Genomic DNA, 19468 nt, shown 5'->3' on the forward strand with positions numbered 1-19468 from the left:
CAGGTTGTAATGCAGCCTGGGTGGAAAACATGCAAAGTGCGCATGACTGTTTGGCTGGCCCCACCACTCTGTGAACAGAGCAGCCCCTGCACAGTTGCCGTAGCTGGAAAAAATAAAATGCAATAACATCATTATCATTTTATTTTTCTTTCATTTACACTGCTGCATAGCAGTGGGGCGACGCTCCTCTGCCTTAGCGGAGGAGCCGCCACTGTAAGTGCCAAATGTAACTATAGTCATCTTGGACGCCAAACGGAGACAGAATGCAGACAACAGGCTTGACTGAGCAATAAAGTCCTGAAGTGGGCTCTCTTCTCCCTATATCGACCTAGACACTGTGCTCTCAACACCTAATAACAAAATATAATCTAATGCCTGCATAGTTGAGTGTGTGCCCAGGGTGACTGAGTTGTAATTCCAGTTCTCCACTTAACCAAAACTGGGATCCTTGACAACAGTGCTGTACTTCCTAGACCCGACTAAACTCGAAGTTGTTGAACAATAGTATTACAAACTAACCGAAATACGCTGCGGTGATGTGTGTAACCTGCAGGTCCCAAATTCAAGATCGGACAAGGTCCTTTAAGACTTGTCATAAGTGACATCTTCAAGCCCTTACAGTCTTTTTAGCCGAAAGCTCTTTGCATGCCAGGATTTGCAGTTCCATACTTAGAATAGCGAAACGACGTTACTCATTACAAAGGGCTGTTAATGGCCTCTGCCCCTCCACCCACCATCACGCCTATTGCTTTGGACAGACGCTAGACGCTGTTGACTGTATATCCAGGATACTCTGAAGGTGTCACGCATGACCTATGGCGCTTGGTGCTCCTGACATTGCTGTCAGCTAAAGGTTTAAAGGTGATGTCTCTAAGATCCGAGGCTTCAAGGCAGTCGCAAAAAGCCAAAAGGGTCATTCACGTGTTAGAAGATGGGTGTGCACACCCTGAATACAACACATGTCCTATCATCTTGCAGTACACTTTTGTGTCAAAAAGAAGAGTGCAGATTTTTGTGAGGCCCCTTCTACAATACACCTTACGTGGGTGCCTTTTTGCCCCGTATATTGTGAATAGGTTACTCTATTACTAATTGGGCTAGGGTCCCATGGCCCCCTTTCTTCCCACCACAACCCATTCCAGCATGCCACTAAAGACAAGCAGCTATCCAAACATTCCTGTGTGTCCTACTTCTTCTGTATGTGTAAGCACCGCGCTCCTGGCTTCTCACTCCATCTCTCGAGCCACAAAAACATATCCATATTCACTGAAAAAACACACAAAGGTCAGAGCGACTTTATAGCTCTTTGAAAATGTCAGTTTTAACTTAACATTTTAAACTAAAAAACACACTTGAATTCAAAGGTTGTAGTTATCTATAACTCGCACCCCCGCTGTGCATGGTGTTGTCATCGTTGCATCAGTGACTTTATCAATGATGTTACAGAACATGTCATGAGTCATGTAATATGTGAGGCCATAAGCAGTGCTCCTACTCTGCCCCCCTTATAGCTAGGATAGAACGTACTGGGGACGGAGGACTGTCTAAACAAACATTGGCAAAACCAAATGTGTTTGGCTTTTCGTAAGGGGAAGTGTTTGGTAATAGATGAGTCTGTGTGTTGCCTCTAGCACTCCGGAAAAAAAAATACCATAAAAAGCCATATTTTGCGCTGCAAGAGTATGGAAAGTGATAGTGGAACACCTTTGCACCATCTTCCTTCACTGGATTTATGTTCGGCTATTGCCTGATTTAAAAAAAAAAAAAGAAAGGTTAGGGGCTAATGACACACTGCTTCGTGTAAACTTAGTAGTGTAAGAAGCGTGGCATAGGCTGTAATAGGGCCTTTCAGATGTTATATTGTGTTGCATGATTTTTATATAATCCTATGCCATTCGTTGTGGGCACATTGGCTTTGTCGCTGCCTCAGAGGGCCTGGCAAGAGTGTACTCCGATGGCTGTCTCGCAATCTTTAACTTTAACTCATGGCTGTGCTTTTACCCTTACATGCTGACTGTTGGATGGGGAGTACAGTTTATCTCTGCTGAACTTGTGTTTCCTTGAGGCCCATGTCTGTGTATTATCAAACAAGCCTTGGCAAAGCCAATCGTTTTTGCTTTGGGACCTTTTGGATTTGCCAATTGTTGTGGCCATGCTGTACAGCATCCTCGATGCTGTGCCGCATGTCTGTTAAAAACATTAGAAAAGCTATAGACGGCCAGCCATGCCACGCGCATCAAGAATGTGCGCACCTACAAAATGACGCAAGGGCCTGGATTGGTGAACCAAAACCAAAAATGATAGCCCATGTGGGGGGAGCAATAAGGGGGAAATGGGAGGCAATGTGGAGGGAACACCTGGGGGGGGTGTAAGCAACACTGGGGTGGGGAAATGCAGCAGGAGAGGGTTCATGAAGCAACACAGAGGTCGCAGGGAAGGAACATGGAGCGGGAGCAAAATGGACAGGGAAAGGCATGTGTGGGAAGCAAAGGAAAGCTAGAGAGCTCAACGCAGAGGTGGGGCTGAGGCATTCAGGTGAAAAAATATGCAGGGAGTAGTAAAAGCGCACAAGGGTAGGGAGAAGCACACAGGAAGTTAGTGCAGAAGAGAAGGAGAGGTACACGAGGGAGACAGCAGGAAAACACACACATTCTCATTGAGTGCTTAAACAAAAAGAAAAAAGTATCCCCCCCGAAACAGAGCAGTGGAAGGACACAAGTAAAGGGTCCATTCTACAGGGGAGCTACAAACCAAGGAAGAGGAAGTGAAACCCATACTTGCTAATAAAGTAGAAGCAACCAAATGAGAGTGACAATGAAGTCAACTGATGGTAAGTAATGAGCGGGCTCGAAAACCACGGTAAAGTAACCATATGTCTTGCTGCAGGCATTACATTCGCTGAGACAAGACCTAAAAAGTGATGAGGATTACAGCTTGTGTGCCTAAAATCAAGTGTCGCATTATAACTGAGGTAGGCATGGTCTGATATTACTTATATGAGTTAAATTAAATGTGTATCCCACTGCGACCAGGGGCTTTCTCCAGACTTACTATGTACCTAGATCTCTTCTTGTATCCTGGCAAACTGTGCCTACTAGAATGCAGGAACGATGCTCAAATATTTAAGGTTTCCTTTTATCAGGCTTCAGATACTATTGGATGGAAATACAACTTGAAAAGTGACATTTCTACCTCAATGGTATTAGCAAGTTGCTCACAATTGTTCTTTCCTTTGCTACATCAGGAGTGGAGAGGACTACACACACGGATTCCGATACAATGCGCTCATTGTAAAAAGGGTCTTCTTCAGGACTCAGATCTCTTGCTGGGCACATAGACATCACACAGTCGCTGTTTATTTGCTCAGACTTTACAATGAAAAAGTAGTTGCTATGGACATAAATCTTGTACAACACTCGAAACATTTTAACAGGCCTGGTCAACTAATGCAAGTCTTCAGAATAACCGAAACATAGTATCACCCTTAGCTGTGTTAGTCCTTTGAGAATGTTGCGGAAATAAACCGATTGAGTGGTGACATGATCATCGATTTATCTGACGCATTCATTTTTACATCTCTATACTGTACCCTTACTACCTTGACATTGCCTTATATTGTCTGGAAGCAAATTAGAGAAAGATAAGCCTGGCATCACCCACTGGTACATTCCAGGCACGGCCGGCACAGGTAACAGCGGTGTGCGGTGGGGCGGGGTGGGGCAAGTGGACAGAGGACTGGATAGGTAAAGTAAAATAAAAAAATAAATAAAACCTCTTACCTTGCACTCGCCGCATCGCTAGGTAAGTGTTTTTATTCAACTTTCCCTATCCTGACGTCTGTCCTCTCCCCCCTCCCCACACCCCTTCCCCCCTCCCCCAGTAACCTGTGCCGGCTGCGCCTGGTAAATTCTCAGTTTAAGCGATCATCAAAATGAGGGATTTTTTTTTTTAATCGCTAACGATTTTCATCAAAAAATGTGCCACGACGGTAAGTAATCCCAGGTCTTTAAATATAAATACAAAATTCCTAAAACATTCCAAACTGCTAAATATATTATTTCAGGACAATGGAAGCAACGTGTCGCATTGAACACTCTTCTATGCCCACTACAACCTGTGCACGTCGAAAAAAGATGGAAAATTCTCTGGACCAATGAATGGAAATACAGCACAGAATAAAAGGGGGGGGGGGGATACCAAGACGGAGATTGTGAATAAGAATGAGGGTAAAAAATTTGAGCAAAATTGAAAAAGTCATAAGGATTTGAAGGGGCCAATCAGTGTATGATGCTAAAATAAGTTCCCCTGTGCCTTATTAAAAGAGCTTAGCTTTCAGTTACATTTTTCCCAGCTGAATTTAGAGTGTTCAGTGACATAAGATAAAATGGAAGCTTGGGCCGGCCATTTTGTCTGTGGGCACTGTATTAGGAAATTGATCCATTCAATGTTACTTAGAAACTGATTACCACTTGTGATGGGGTTGGTAGAGGGGGCTGTGATATCTTGGGTAATAATACATCCCCTTTTCCACACAGCACCTAATGGCTTTAAGTTCCCCCACCTGAAGCCTGCTGGTCAATAACCGGGCACTGTACTGTTTGATATATGAAATCACAGACCTGCATCACTCAGGGTAGGCGACTCCACATAAATATTCATCACAGCCTCCTTGAAAGACGAAAAGAAAAAAAAATCAATTTTTTGCAACCAGGGGGCTGATTATAATTACAGTCCAGCACGTTCTGTCAGTCTATTGCAGAAATAAATACATTCATAACTAGATGGCCTATGGAGACTTAAAGAGCAACAGGGGCACGCATTTTACAGGTGGAGTGGGAATATGGAGCTCGTGGCACTGTGTGAGATCCAGTATTCCTAGCGGTTGCAAAAAGAGAAGCTTCATGAGGCAATGGCAGGAAACAGTTTTTTTCGGCCTGTCGATAATTAGAGGACGTCAAACGTGAGGCGATGGATAGTGGGGAGGGAGCTACTTACTGAAGGGCAAGTGTTGAGTGTAGAGGGATCTCTCACCACATGCTTGTACCTTGGAGTTTAGTTTGTTATATGTCCTTATTGAATACTCTTTTATGTGTTAAGGTTCAGACCACCGCAAAGCTGCCTATTGGGCTTCATTTCATTGCACAGACCAGGAATATCTATCAAAGAAAATGGACATGCGACATGTTTTGATCCAAACTCGAGCCAGGCTTCGAGCCTTCCTCAGAACAAGGAACTCTCAGAGGCACACACTAAAGTTTCTTGATTTCATATGTATGCCCTAGTTACTGCCAGCAAGGTCACGGGCCGATCAGTGGAATAAGCGTCATAGTGTCAGTCTCACTAACCTCAAGGTGCCTTCATGTCTGTTTCCACAAAATAAAATCATTAGAAGTAAGTGGTAAAACTGATTCAGAAGCAAGCAACTTGAAGAATGTGATTCTCTTGTAGAAAATGACCTAAATATCATAGCATAGTGTACAGGTAGCAAAGTATCACTGCAAGGAGGTTCTTAATAATGTGGGCAGCCGGACAATATGAAGTAATCATAAAAGGGGCTGATACTTAGTTGGTGTCAGAGACGAGAAATGAGAAGTCCTGGATCATCCCAAAAACAATATTGAGACCATTGGGTGATGTGAAGGTGGTGCATGGGCATCTATTGAGGAGGGCCATCAATGGCCTTGTTAGATGGTTAGGTAACATTGTCTTGATTACTAAGGGATGAGGAGTGTATCATTTTAGAGCTGGGACTGCAGGGATTAACCATTTGTGTAAAAATCTTGTTGCTCGTTGAGAAGTCAAACACAATCTTCACTGCCCCAATGTGTCTCTTGGTGCTGCGGTTAGGTTTATGTGCATTGTGTGCTGGCTGCTTGTCGTGTATATGCTGTGTTGGACTTGTCTGTGATCTGTTTTGTCGTGTAAGATGGGTGTCTACACAATTTCATCGGTTTGGCCAACATGGTAATAAATACTGTTTATATCTCTGCTCTACTAGACACATCTGCGTTCTATTGTATTTGTCACGAGAGGCCTTACACATTGGCTGACCAATAAAATGCAAACTGAAACAGGGGTCAAAGGTCAGGAGAGCATATTTTTGTGTTGATTGGTGCCTCAAAACCGACTCCAATGGGAGTCCGGAATAGCTGTCATTGTATTACTTGGTTTGACTGATGGAATGTCCAGTGTGATCCAATGGGGTGGAAGAAATCTATTCCTATGTTGCAGCTACAGGAAGACATTTGATAACTGTGGTGAGTTGAAGCAAAAGAACGGGCCATTGAAGTACTATTCACTTGTGAACGTTGGGGATATTTATGAGCCCCTTGTGTCACCGGAGCATCACTTTTTGTGACACTCTAGCTATGCAAATCACATTTTCATATCTATGAGGCTCCATGTGTGGCTTTGAATGGCCTCATGGATATGGAGTAAGGCAAGGCAGCGCAAATCGCTGTGTTGCCTTACTCTGCACTCTGGAGGCGTTCCACGGGCATGGCTGTGGAGTTCGTCACGCAGCAACCATGGATTTTGACACTTCCCCAGATTTACAAGAGCATGGATACCTAGGTAAGTGCTGAAAACTTACGTCTCCCATGGTCCAGCGTCATGAGGAGAAATAACTTTATTTCTCTGTGTTTTGTCCTCTTTCTATGTGTGCTGTATTCAGCAGCACACATTGATTGAGGAAAACGTCTCTTAGGATTGTTCCTGTGCAGGAAGGTGCCCGTTCGTGCAGAAAAACAATCCTGCTGAGAGTGCAAGTGCTGTGGCTGCGAGAAGGAACAGGGTCAAGACTGATTTGCATATGGCTCGGTCCAAACTGGGGTGGTGTGGTGAGCAAAAGAATGATGGATTAAACACAGATCCTTGTGACTGGGGGTGAATGTTTGCATTGTCCAGCATTCCGTCCATCAATTGTTTCTTTTGCATTGGCCTCCTAATTGGTCAGCTCTTGCAGATGTCACTTCCTGTTCTTTCATTTGGATCATGGACCACGTACTGAATGCTTTACTTTGGTTAATGTCCATTCTGCTGTCCATCCACTGCTTGCTGTGATTCAGGGACTATTTTCTTTATTCTTCTTGTCAGTGTCGCATCTTCAACCTTCAACGCCCCATTGCTTCTGACCCTCTGACTCCCCACCCCTTGTCTGTATTTCTTCTTCCCCTCCCACCCCTCCGCTTATACCTGTTGCTTCTTACCTTCCCAATCCACATCCTTGTCCATGTGACTTATTTTCTCCCATGCCGCCACCCTCTGATTGACCTTATTGCATCTTCCCTCCCACCCTCCTATTGCTGTGTTGCCCCCTGCCCTTAAAAACAAAAGCTATGACGCGGCCATCCTTGGATGTGTCATATTGCTTTTGTTTCCATTCCGTTGCCATCCCATTGTATGTGTTGCCCATTACCACCCTCTCTCTCATTGTCCATGTTGCCCACTCCCACCCCTATAAGAAAGAAAAGTGCTATGATGCAGCCAGTGCTGACAAACATGGCTAAAAGACATTGGTAAAGTCAACAGTTTTTGCATAGGTGCAAATTATTGGCTTTGCCAATGTTTGTTTAATAAGATTATTCAGTCAGACCAATTCTTCCATTATAATAAACAGCCATGCCTTTATTAGTAAACATTAGCAGAAGCCAAAGGGTTTGCATTTGTGGCCCATTGGCTTTGCCAATACTTTCTGCCGATGCTGTACAGCATTGTAAAAAAAACGTAAAATACTTTTTGTCAGTGTTGAGTAGCATCAGCAAAAAGAAAAACCAATGAGGAAAAAAGAGCAATTATGATAGCTGCTGGCTCATCCCATAGGTGCACATATGTGTGATGACATAAGTATGTGTATGTGTGGTTTGTCCATGCGTCACCACGGAAGCGTAAGTCTAGTGAATGATGCAAGTGAATTGTTCAGTTACCGATCCAAGATAGCAGTCGCCCTTTGGAACGGTAAATAAAAAAAATCATTTCATATGCGCAATAGCTCTTTTTGCAGCAAACAGAAGCTGCCGGCCCTCCAATAAATAAATAAATAATTAAAAACAATGTTACTGACTTCAAAGGATCTGGGGAGCAATGGAGAAGCGGGTGGTGAGGAAGCAAAGGGGAGTGGGCAGTGAGCAAGTGAGCGACAGATCACTTGAGGCTGCGCTGGAGGAGGCAGGAAATAAAAATATGAAAACAAGGAAGGAGTGCGGAAAGCTTTTGACGAGCTTGTGAAGAGGGATGAGGGACGAAAACAGAGCGTACAATGGGGCATGCGACTGGAGGAGAGAAACAGCACTGGAGGAAGAGAGTTGGAAAACACAAGCATTCTCATATTGTGTTGAAAGAATAGGAAAAAAACTGTTTCCTAAATGTGAGCAGTGAAAGGATATAAGTCAGACAATGATAAACAAGACAAGCATTGGAAAAGCTAATGGCTTTGCCAGTGTGTTTTAGACATGTTGTACACCAGTATGGCTGCAGTTCAGCATGGCTAAAAGTTAATGATGTGAAGGAGAGTGGTGTAGAGTGGAGTGTCATATAGTAGAGTGGTGAAGAGTGGAGTAGAGTGACGAAGAGTGGAGTGGAATGTCGTTGATTGTCATGGACTGTAAAGTTGTGGAGGAACATAGAGTAGATGGGAGTAGAGTGGAATAAAGTGTCTGAGAGAGAAGTGTCATGGTGTGGAGGGTTGTGGAGTGGAGTGCGTTAGAGTCACAGTCTGAAGTCAAATGGCGTAGAGCGGAGTGATGTAGGGTGTAGTGGCACAGAGGGGAGTAGTGTGGCCTAGAGTTGAGTGTCACATAGCGGAATAGAGTGTTGTAGAGTGTTGTAGAGTGGACTGATGTAGAGTGTCATAAAGAGGAGTACAGTGTCATAGAGTAGAGTAAAGTAGAGTGTCATAGAGTGGAGGGGCATAGAGTGGAGTGGCATTGAGTGGAGTGATGTGGACTGGAGTAGCATAGCGTAGAGTGGCTTGGAGTGGAGTAAAAGTGGCATGAAGTGTCATAGAGTGGCATAAAGTGTTGCTGAGTGTCATAGAGTGGAGTGTTGTAGAGTAGAGCAGCGTGGATTTTAGGTGACTGGCCTACAGTGAAGTGACATAGAGTGGTGGAGATTGAAATGGAGTGTGGTAGAGTGGAGTGGAAGGTTGAGCTGTACTGTCTTTTAGGCTTTGTACTAAAGAGACAGGCAAGCAATGAATACGAATTGAATAAGAAGCAAGCAAATGAAAGTGATAATAAAGCCAAACAACCGTAAGCAGTGGGTGGGCTCTAACCCCACTTTAAATTTTGGTATGGTCCACAAGAGGATTAAAACTCTCTGGTAGGCGAAACCAAAAGTGGGGGCTGCACTACTCTAAGCAATTAAAGTCCCATTTCTCTTCTGGATGTGGTGCGAAAATTGTGCAGTAAAATGGCTGGCTATTAGACTCAAGACACATCAGTCCACTAACAATATTATTATTGATTGTTAAGCAAGCTTTTTGAACAGGTCTTGGCCCTATTAAATGGGTCTTATGGTTACACTGTTATAAAACATGCTGCTCTGAGGAAGGGGATGCTCATGTTTGCCTTTCTCAATGTCGATGGTAGCTCTGATAATGTGAATAGACTGCTTTTAGGGTAGGCTCTGAAACAGATAAATGTCACCAGTATTGACTGATGCTACTTTATGTAACTAATAATGCAAAATTTCCTAGCTAACGTGCAGGAAAGTTTCAATTCTATTAAGGAGGCGGAGTCGAGAATTAGGCTTATTCTTTCTACATTTTATTACTCCAGCAGCTTTTTTTAAAACAAACATCATTCATCATTTGAGCTACATTTCCCATGAACACAGGGGAAAGGTGAAAACTGAAAATGTCCCAACAGCATTAGCCAATCCCATGTCAGGGCGCCTCATATCCTCCCCTGCGGGCGGTCTATCCTCCTCTTTCTTCCTGCGACTCTTTCATGGTAGTCTTCCACTTATTCCTGCTTGCCAGAATCAGAACCTACGGAAAAGAAAGCTAAGTAAGCTCATGGAAGTAACCTCCCAAGACAACACTGCACAGAATTTCATCAGGCCAACGGTATTGAACAACAACGTCATCATTATCACAGTCTGGAACAAGATACTTCCATAAAGAGTTTACTCACCATAGCAACGCAGATTTCTGGGAGGGTTCGAATGAAGACCGGGTGGGCTAATCCTCGCCTCCGCCTCCTTAATAGAATTGAAACTTTCCTGCACGTTAGCTAGGAAATTTTGCATTCTATGTCAGGAGCAGAGGCTTCTGATTAGGCTAGTTTAAAGCTTGCCCACTACTAAAGAACCCAGGGATACCACTGGTTTAAAGTAGAATCTCTTGAAGGTGGAGTCTGAGGACCAGTCCACAGCATTTAAAATGTCCTCCAGCCGTGCTCCCAGGGTAAAAGCCTTAGGTGCCATTGCACCCCTGACAGAATGCGCCCCAAAACGGGAGAAGTCAATACCAGCTTCCTGCATAACCCAGCGAACCCACCTTGCAATTGTAGAGGACGACACCGTCCGTGTGGCTTTGTAAGAGCAATAAACAACTGCTTGACACCCTGAGGGTGTATATCTACCGTTGCAACCTTATATGCTTTGAGAGCTCGCACCACACACAGTTTGGGATCATCAGGGAATGCAGGATAGGACACCAAGCGTGAATTACACTTTGTACATCTGGAAATGTGAAAGGTAACTCCTTCCGGAGTAAAAACCCGACCTGAGAGGTCCAGAGCTCTCACATCTGAAACCCTTCAACAAGAAATCAAACACAGCAACATTGCTAGCTTGGCTGACATCTGTTTGCGTGATAGATATATGTTAGAAGGCCTCGAACGAAACAGGGGTAAAACCTTGTTCACATCCCATAAGACTGAGTAACATGGCTCCGGGGGAGTTGACAATCTAATACCCCTCAACAATTTACAGACTAAAGGATGTTCCCCCACCGGGCGATTGTCCAATGGAGCATGGCCCGCCGAGATCGCTGAGCGAAAAGTGTTAACTGACCGATAAGCCAATCCCTCTCTTGCCAGGGAGGCTAAGAAGTTAAGGATGTGGACAACATCCGCCCCCACCGGATCCACCTGTTGTTGCATACACCAACCACTCCATCGAGACCAGGCTGAACGGTATCTCTTATTGGTGCTGTCATCCCAGGATTTTGCGAGCAACATGGCAGCGTGTTGTGAAAGGCCTAGGACTTTCCAACATTGCCTGTAACCCGCCAGGCCATCAGGCGTAGACTGTCCGTGGTCAGAAGGTGGTGAGGATTCCCCTCAGGATCTTTGAGGAGATCTGGACTGAGGGGTAGAGGGACTGGAAAATCCCAGGAAAGTTCCATCAGAACCGGAAACCAGGCTTGCGACCTCCATATCGGGGAAATCACTACTAGGTCCGCCTGTTGTCTCCTCACCTGGGTGGATAATCTCATGATCATCGCGGAGGTGGGAAACGCATAGCCCCGCTCCTTGCTCCAATCCTGAAGAAACGCATCCACCGCCAATGTGTGCGGATCCGGACGCCAACTGTAATACCTCGTCAGTTGTGTGTCCAACCGAGAGGCGAAGAGGTCTACCGAGAATGGACCCCATCGGGCCTGGATTTCTTTGAAAACACTAGGTTGGAGTTGCCATAGACTGGTATCCTTCCAGTGGCGAGAGCACCAATCTGCCACCTGGTTGGATGATCCCGGAAGATGTTCCGCCGACAGGGAAATCTGATTGGCCAGACAATATTCCCAGAGATCGCGGGCCAGGTTGGATAACGCTTTCGACCGAGTACCCCGAGATGGTTGATGTAGCGCACCGCTGCCACATTGTCCATCTTGAGTAGAACACAACTTTGGATCTTGTCCTTCGTCCAACACTTAACTGCAAATGAACCCGCCATCAACTCCAAACAGTTGATGTGCAGGGTTTTTTCTGAAGAGGACCATCTTCCGCCTATAGAAACGTCGCCGCAATGAGCGCCATAACCCGAGCCACTGGCATCGGACTCGATTACAAGATCCGGCTTGGAACCAAAAATCGCTCTGCCGTTCCAAGCGTCCATGTGCTCGACCCACCATTGCAATTCCGTTCTTACCTCTTTCATGAGAATTACCGCCTGAGAGTAGGTGAGACCCTTGCGTAAGTGGAAGGTTTTGAGACACTGAAGGGCCCTGTAGTATAGAGGGCCCGGAAATATCGCCTGAATTGATGATGAATCGCACCTTTCCTCAATAGGTCCGATATTTCGTTGTCTATCAACACTCTCTGAGCTGGAGTAAAGACTATAGGTCTGGGTCGAAGGGACTGGATGGGAATGTCTGAGTACTCGATTTGAAACCCTCTAACGGTTTGCAAGACCCAAGCGTCGGAGGAAAGTAAAGACCATCTAGGAAGAAAAAATTGGAGTCTGCCCACCAACCTCACACCCTTCGCAGGCTGAACTCTCACCTCTCTGAAAGTTGTGACCACCGCCTCCTCTGCCTCTGCCACCTCAGCGACGGGGGAAACTCCTAGTCGGGTAGAAGTTCCCGAATTTTTCAGGATCCTGATACTGCCCTTTGTGGGATTCGCCTTGTCTGAAGGAGGCTCTACTGTAGGGTCGGCCGGCCATGCGCCCCCTGCCACGATCGGCTGCGCCAAAAACACGCGGGGAAAAAATGCGCTTGATTGACGATTGGGCTTTGTCTAAGGAATGAAAAGTATTGACGAACTTGCCAAGTTCCTTGATGAAGGGTTTTCCAAAGAGATTGCCCTCAGCAACCGGACCTGCCTCAGAAGTGGCTAACTCCCCTAACTTGGGATCAATTTTAATGAGAATGGACCTGCGACGCTCCGTAGAGATGGCCACGTTCGCATTCCCCAGAAATACGATCGCTCTCAGAGCCCATCCAGAGAGCGTGACCGGGGAAATTAAAGTGCCTGAGGCTTTGGCGTCCTCAGCCATGTCTAAAATTTTTGCCAAATGCCCTGCCGTGTCCAAGAGTTTATCTTGGCACGCTCTCCACGAGCGATCAATCCCTTTTTTGGGGTCTTTTTGAAACTTTGACAAATAAGTGGTCATCTTAGCGTCTATTTCAGGAGTAACCGCAACCTTACCCTCCAGGGTAGGACGCGGGCACTCTGCTCGCAGGCAGCTCTGCACCTCTTGATCTAAAGGGTTTACGTAATCTGGCCACCATGTAGGCCGCCTCCTTGGGGGCCAGAACCCATTGCTATGAACGAGGATGCAAAAGTTTGTCGGGATTGAGCATGTCTGCACCGAGATCTGAAGACGTGGACTGTTCAGAATGAGAGGGGCGCCATGGACGATCCGATTCCCCCTCCCCATCAGAAGTCTGAGGGGAGTCGACTGGATCCAGTGTAGATCCATCGTCAGGAACCGCAGAGGGTCCAGTCAGACTCTTCTCCGGAGTACTAGGGGGTACAGGGGCCTTGGTTTCCATGAAGGCTTTCTTGAGGCACAAAAAGGCATCCAAATCCACCCTCGCGGCCCCAGAACGCTTCCGTTTGGGCAGTATTACATTAGCGGTAGGTTGGCCAAGAGGTAAGGGGGCTGAGGACCCCGAGAGATCTTCCCTCTGCGAGAGGGGTTGACACTGTGCCTGAATCATGTCTATCCTCTTCTCCAGTGGCGCAACCACCTGAGACACCGCTTTAAAGATAGATGAGTCCATAACATGGCAAAAATGGTCATCGACCGGTAAGTACATCACTTCCTCCTCCTCCTCATAATACTCATCATACTCCATTATAAAGTGAATGGTAGAGGTCCAAACAGACACAATCAGGGGATAAATCAAAGGGCAGTACCCTGAAACAATCAGCCCTCACTTAATGGGAGCACTGTGTAAATCAGGACCGATCACCCTCAATATTCTGAAGGAAAAAAACCTGCAACCTGCCTGGGCCGGTCCTTTAGGAATAAAGAGCTATCTTACACGCAGCGCATGTGTTCAGGTCCTCTTAGGAATAAGGAGATATCCTACACGCAGCGCATGTGTTCAGGCTCTAGGCAGGGGCTCGTTGAAGTAGAACTTAGCCCAAGCGCTCAAAGCAACCAAACGTATCTTCCCCCACGGCGCGCGAGTCCGTCTGTACCGCCGATGTCACTGGAGCAGAACTAGACGACTCGCGTCCGCCTGGGGGGTAAAGCTCTCCACGGAGCGAGAGTGCTCAGGCGCGCGGTCCCCTAGCGGTGGGAGGATGCACCGCGCAAAGAGCCTGAGGAGATCACCGGCACCGCGAAGGAGCGAGGAGACGCTCCCGCGGTGAAACACACACAAAGCGGGCAATTTTGTCAGCAGCAAACATTAAACATTTGTCAAGACAAATAAATGCTTATGAGGTCATTACCCAACAAAATCACAACAAAAACGATTAAATCATAAGGAGAAATAACGGAACACTCATCTGAATGCTACTGGAGCAGCGAAGAAAGAGGAGGATAGAGCGCCCGCAGGGGAGGATATGAGGCGCCCTGACACGGGATTGGCTAATGCTGTTGGGACATTTTCAGTTTTCACCTTTCCCCTGTGTTCTTGGAAAATGTAGTTCAAATGATGAATGATGTTTGTTTTGAAAAAAGCTGCTGGAGTAATAAAATGGAGAAAGAATAAGCCTAATCAGAAGCCTCCGCTCCTGACATAGAATTCAGCGGTTGTCCAATAAAGACCAAGGGGCAGAGAGCTACACAGATTCCTATGTCCAAGGGGATATTCAGGGGTGCCCTTTGGCACTTTTATTGCTTAACATATTTATAAATGACATGTATCACCACCTCACGAAGTGTGATACTGATTGACCAACAGACAATGGCATGCATGTAGCCGGCATGCATGTAGCCGGTTTACTGTACGTGGATGATTCTGTTTACTATACGTGGGTGATACTTACTGGTGCGCCATGAATACTTCCTTCATAGCATCATAACTATAAAGTAGGAGTTATTGAGGGGAATGCAAGGCAGTGAATCGGGGGGGAACATATTCTCCCCCCCCCCCCCCCCCCCATATTGTCCAAACCATTTCCAACCATACCCTTCAAGGGCAGGCTAACCCATACTTTGTATTCCTTCAAACAACTATCAGAAAGCAAATTTATAAATTGTATCAAAGCAAGCAGGTCAGCCATCTTCCCTTCTGACCCTTGTGCACCACAATTCTTCAAGAACGTTTATTTAACAACCTCTGCTGTCACACCTGGCAGTACAGCCATCAATGATTCTTTAACTACTGGAGTCTTTCCAGAATACTTAAAAAAAGAATACATACAGCTATTACTAAAGAAAACAAACCTGGACCCACATGACCAAACAACTATAGACTGATTACAAATGGACCTTTCCTGGGTGCACCCCATACTATCCGATTTTCAAACAGGATTCCATCTAGGCAGAGGCACAGACTCTACCCGCATCACGATCTGGGATGACTGTGAAAACATAGTAAACTGGAACGGGGTCTCTGAACTATTTCTCTTAGATGTTTCTGCTGACTTAGACACAGATTAACATGACACTCTTTTCCAAAGACTCTACAAAGCCGGCATAGAGGGGACTGCTCTCGACTGGATCACATCCTGCCTTCAAACAAGCATTTGCAATGCAATAGGTCTCGCATTTATGCGAGTTTAAGCTATTGGCATTGTAAATGACAATGCCTTTCTTTAAATTATGTTTTTAAAAAAAATAAAAGACTTTGTTATTTTCAATGTCAATACTCAAACTTGCATAAATGCGAGACCTATTGCATTGCAAATGGCTCCAGTGGCATGGAGAGCACGGGACCCACGTCTGAGCATACCCGTCCCACACGGAGTGACAAATGCAAAAAGAACAATTGATGGACAGAATGCAGAACAATGTCATACATCACCCCAGTACTGAGACCTGGGCCTAAATCCATTGTTTTTTTTAGCCCTAAGTGCGCTGGGTATGCCCAGACATGGGTCCCGGGCACACAATGCCACTGGATTCAAGTCACATCTGGTATTTGCACCGATTGGTTACTGGTTTGACTCATTGCAACCGAAGGAAGAGGAGTCTTCTCACCTTACATCGTTTCTTGTAGGCGTGAGATGCACCGAGGGAGGGAGAGAGGAAGGAGAAGAGAAGGCAGAAGAAGAGAAGTAAGGCCCCCCCAACCCCGACAGTAGAGCTTATAGAAACCAGTGCTGCAGTTATATTGTAGAACTGGGGAGGTTGGAAATACAAATGAGGCTCAGTTACCAGAAATATTTTGGAAAATTGCATGTCAGTGTGGGCTCTACCCTCTGGGACTGTGCTGAAATTAATAACCTTGCGTCATGGGGACACCTGGAACCTGATGGCTGATGCTACTGTGCGATTCCTGAGCCAGGTGGCTAGCTTCCATTGGCGCAGCAGGTGCAGTAGAACCAGGGCACAGTGGCCTGAGGGGCACACTGAGCCCTGATAATTTTTGTCTTTCAAACTTCAAGCAGCAGCCCGGGGGGGGGGGGGGTCCTTTTATGCACTAGGGCCCATGACCATTGGCTAGGCCAGTGTCCTGAGCCTGCAGTATTATCACTCAGGTTAAGAGTAACCTGCACCCATCATAGCGCCTTGAGCGAGAGTTCTAGCATCGTTAACACTGAGGGACCCCAGTTGTCATCAGGGAGCAGCCCCTGGCAGTATGAGCAGTCATGGCGTGGGCAGGCGTGTTTGAGCACCAGTGACCACTAGCAGGTGGGTACACTCAGCACAGCTCCTGATGTGACTGCTTATCTGACGCTTGACTGGCACTGAGTTAAGATCTCGTTCCAGGAGAAGCGCTTTATTTCTTATGTTGCTGAGCCAGAGCTATACAGATAGACTCAATACAATGAATACATGATTAAATAAATATTTGAACCGCACCCTTTTCTGGGTGATAGCAGGAGCATACTATTAGTAGCAACACCCTGGACTATTTAACAGCATTCTAAAATCTACATTTTAGCAGCCTGGAATACTGACACAAATACTTTGGACGTGTGCTTACATACAATGGAATGATTCTCCTGTGGCCCAAATATACTCACATAGCTAACACAGCGTTATTTGCAGGTCTTCTCAAAGGCACGTGCAGTTTTGATGTGATAGAGAAATAATGCTTCTAGGCACTGTGACGATTTCTAAAGTTAGGGAATGCTAAAATAGTTCCTCTTCGGAACTGACTTTAAACCCATTTCTAGCCAATATACTTAAACATGTGATGTATACAGCCCCACGTGGCATAATTTTGTCCAAGTAAGTCCTCCCAAAGATTCCGGAGGGAGAAAGATTCCGGAGGGAGAAGCACCCTGAACCCCAATGGGATGTGCCGGGTCACTTTTCATGTTGCCTTGGCGTTCTGTGGAACAAGTTGCATCTTTTATCCAGAGCCAGATATGTCGGCAGGCTGCTCTCTTGTCCTGCAGTGTGTCTAATACACAAAGGATTGAACAATGGAAGCGGTGTGGCGCAGCGGCCAGGGTGCCTGACTCCGGACCACAGGGTTCATGGTTCGATCCCCGGCTCCGGCGGCAGGTGAGCCCAGCACCATGTGACTCTGGGCAATAGCTTGCTTAATCTTCCCAACGGCCCCCAGCGCCGGGACACCTCCGTCGGAGGTAGCTGTGCCTTTACAAATGCTGGCATTTACATTTCACAATCAGCATGTAACGTGTATCTCTGTTAACCAGTTCCATAAACCGCAGTCAGTAGTGCGGGCTTTAGATGGACTCAGGGGCGTAGCTACCACTGGCACAGCGCGTACACTGGCGCCGGGGCCCCTTGAACCTTGATAACTGCTGTACATTGCTGCCAATGTGAGTTAAAGGGGCCATTTCCTTTCCTGCACTGGGGCGCATGGCACCCTTGCTAAGCTGCTGGATGTATCGAAAAAGAGAAATGTATTGACAATGTCAGCTCCAAAGGTTAGCCTTAACAAATCAGGCGACAGGTACTGCTTGTCATATAATATCAAGTTTTTACACAAATACTTTCAAACAGGCACTGCTACACTCCTCTTATGGGCTTCACATTGATTAAAATACTTCTCAGTATTTACACTGATGCACATCGTGTGAAAATGCACCACTGTCTAAATAACTACGATGACCATCATGCATGGGGGCACGGTAATCTGAGCTATTGATACCACCGACTGTGATGTAACTAATCAATTGTGAAATAGACGCTTAGAAGGTTCAAAATGGAAGGGGAGACCAGAAAAAGATGAACCGGGATTAAATGCATAAAACACCCCTGAAAAGCCATCAACGCTGGTGTGATGGAGTGGGGCCACAACAAAAGTTTTTTGAAGAGAGGACAGTGACAAAGTGACGTTCGTCAGTTTTGAATGTGCGAAAGAACAAATATTTATTGACCAGTTCGTACTTAAACCTCCGTCACACTTCCGAAAGTACTTATCACATTTTAAATGTGTGGACTGGACACTTAAAGCAGATAGACGTCTTTTGCTAGCACAAAATTGTGCTTCTGAGAAGCACATTAGGTACCCTTCTCGTCAAACCATACATTATTGTCTTCAGCTCTTTCAAAAATAAATTCTTGTGTAAAGAGCTAAGGCACCGAGCTGAGGCAAATTCCAACCGATTCTGTTATATTCAAATCTGAAGCTGCTGCAATAGTGAATTCCACATTACATGTAACAGTTCCATGTGACATAAACAATAGCTATTAGACATGAATGACTCAATTCTATAATGAAAATAAAGGTCGGATACGATTAGCACACTGTGCCAACCAGTTCCCAAACAATGTCGTGTTTTTTGATGTTGATCGCCAGCTCGTGAGTAGAGGCTGAGGATGAGTACATTTGTGTGAAAGGGCTTCGTGGATAACAGGTAGGCAGAGAGATGTGTGCACAAAGAATAGAGATGGTTTCAAAATGGATGTCGGGTTTAGGCTAATTTAGGAAGTAAATTGCGTATTTGGATAGGCCATACATCACCCATCCCTGGTTACACTGGAGACGTAAGGGGCAATAATGAAAACTGAGTTCAAATGCCTGAGCATACTTAGAAAGTTATTATATGAAAATAGTTCAATTGAAGTGTATTAAAAAAATTGAAAGGAAAAAGTCAAAAAAGTTGGTAAAAATCAATCCAAGAAGAACATGAATTTCTTACAAGTCTTGGAGATTGCAGTCCGGAAGTTCTTCAGCGGCTTGAGATGCATAATGTTCCAAGAGGTCATTGCTGCCATCGTGTGAGAAAAGGGAAGCGATCCAATTCATATCTTCGAAGGGACAGTAATGTTCCTCGAATGTTGGAGCGGAAATTTGAATTGGCAGGCAATCTGCGATGTTGTCAAAGGTCGTATGTTGCAGTAGATCTTTCACGGCTGCGCAGAAATCCCATTCCGCCACAATACCTTTTTGCGTTGCATCCGCCATTGCTCTACTGCCTGAACAATCGAGTTCATGGTTTTCAAGAAACTCCATTACCTGCTGGATATCGGGAGCGAT

This window comes from Triturus cristatus, chromosome 4_2, assembly GCF_964204655.1.
Source record: "Triturus cristatus chromosome 4_2, aTriCri1.1, whole genome shotgun sequence".
Lineage (NCBI taxonomy): Eukaryota > Metazoa > Chordata > Amphibia > Caudata > Salamandridae > Triturus > Triturus cristatus.